Source organism: Oratosquilla oratoria, chromosome 16, assembly GCF_046742065.1.
Source record: "Oratosquilla oratoria isolate Oo_2021 chromosome 16, ASM4674206v1, whole genome shotgun sequence".
NCBI lineage: Eukaryota > Metazoa > Arthropoda > Malacostraca > Stomatopoda > Squillidae > Oratosquilla > Oratosquilla oratoria.
The window spans coordinates 28,540,452-28,542,951 of NC_134792.1; positions in this window are offsets into that span (position 1 = coordinate 28,540,452).

The window sequence follows — 2,500 nt, forward strand, 5'->3', positions numbered from 1 at the left end:
CGTCAAGGAGATTGTCATTCATATATATATATATATATATATATATATATATATATACATATATATACATATATATACATACATATTTATATATATATATAATTACATAGTATATATATATATATATATATATATATACATATATATACATGCATATTTATATATATATTCATTTATATACATATATATATACCTATTTATATATACATATATATATTTACATATATATACATATATACATACACACACACACACACATAATATATATATATACTGTGTATATATATATATATATATATATATATATATGCTGGTAACCACTTACGAAAAATAAACAGAAATCACAAGCGCTCACGAGTAATTCGCATCCTCAGGGGAGAATACAGACAAAAGTACAATACAGAGACAATATAAACGGAAAAGTGTAAACCTAGGAGAGGGAACAAGGCGTCATACGAAAAAATATAGGAGAGGTCACAAGGCACCACACGGAAAAATTAGGAGAGGTCACAAGTGTGGTGCCTGGTGACCTCTCCTATATTTTTTCGTATGACGCCTTGTCACCTCTCCTAGGTTTATACTTTTCCGTTTATATTGTCTTTGTATTGTATTTTTGTCTGTATTCTCCCCTGAGGATGTGAATTACACGAAAGCGCTTGGGATTTCTGTTTCTTTTTCTTAAGTGGTTACCAGCATATTTCTGATCACGTGTTCAAGTGATTTATTTGCAAATATATATATATGTGTATATATATATATACATATATATATATATGTATATATGTATATATTTATTTATATATGTATATATATATATATATATACATATTTATATTTATATTTATATTTGTGTCCTTTTGACAATTTGAAATAAACTCTACTACTGGGATTCGAACCCTCGCCAGAGCGGCTTGCTTCGTAGAAGGAGAAGATCGTACCGTCACGCCACAACGATCGCCTTCTACGAAGCAAGCCGCTCTGGCTAGGGTTCGAATCCCAGTAGGAGAGTTTATTTCAAATTGTCAAAATGAAACAAACATTTGTCGGAAGACTAGCCTGCATAAAGGATTTGATGAAATACAATACATACCACGTTCCACACGAGTGCCCTCGGCAGAATGATTAGTCCGTGAACTAATTCGTTCTGTTTTGAAGGGTCGTTGTGGCGTGACGGTACGATCTTCGCCTTCTACGAAGCAAGCCGCTCTGGCGAGGGTTCGAATCCCAGTAGGAGAGTTTATTTCATATGAATATATATATATATGTATATATACATGGAAAGTTTGGTTGTTCAATACACAATTTCCAGTCCTGGATACAGATAATGAAAAGGTAGACTTAGTATTATTCGCGGCTTAATGGTGTTTTGTAGGTTATGTTTCATAGAATTTTGTTGTACTTTGTTGTTTGATTTGCTGTCAAAGCGCAGTGCGCCTGGCGATGGAGTATTTTTTTTTTTTTTTTTTTTTATCAGGATGGTTATTTATGGTATAAATATAATTAACACTATTATTTTTATCATTGTTATTATCATTATTATTATTATCATTTTTATTGTTATTATTATTATTATTATTATTATTATTTTATTTTCATTATTTTATCAATATTATTGTTATCGTTATTATAGTTATTCTATTATCATTGTTATTGATATTATTATGTAGCCATTATTGTTATTATTGTTATTTTTGTTATTCTTATCATTAATATTATTATTGTTATTGTTATCATTGTTATTATCAGTTATTATTATTATTATTATTATTATTTTATTTTCATTATTTTTATCAATATTGTTTTCGTTATTACAGTTATTTCATTATCATTGTTATTGATAATATTATGTAATCATTATTATTAGTAGTAATATTGGTATTATCATTATTTTTATTCTTATCATCATTCATATTATTATTGTTATTATTGCCATTGTTATTATTGTTATTATTATTATTATTATTATTATTATTATTATTATTTATCATAGTTATTATTATTATTATTACTTTTATTATTGTTTTTATTATCATTAGTAGTAGTAGTATTTTATTATCATTGTTATTGATATTATGTAATCATTATCGTTATTAATTAATAGTAATATTGTTATTATTATTTTTGTTATTCTTGTCATCATTAATGTTATTGCTATTATTATCATTGTTATTATCATTATTATTATTATTATTTATTATTTTTACCATTATTCTATTTTCATTATTTCATAAATATTATTGTTATCGTTATTATAGTGATTATTTTATTATCATTATTATTGTTATTATTATGTAATCATTGTTATCATTAATAGTAATATTGTTATTATCATTAATTTTGTTATTATTATTATCATTAATATTATTGTTATTATTATTATTATTATTATCATTCCTTTGTAAGGGATAAAAATCCTTTAGTGTATGTATTATTATTAATATTATTATTATTATTGTTGTTGTTTTTATTATTATTATTACTATTATTATTATTGTTGTTG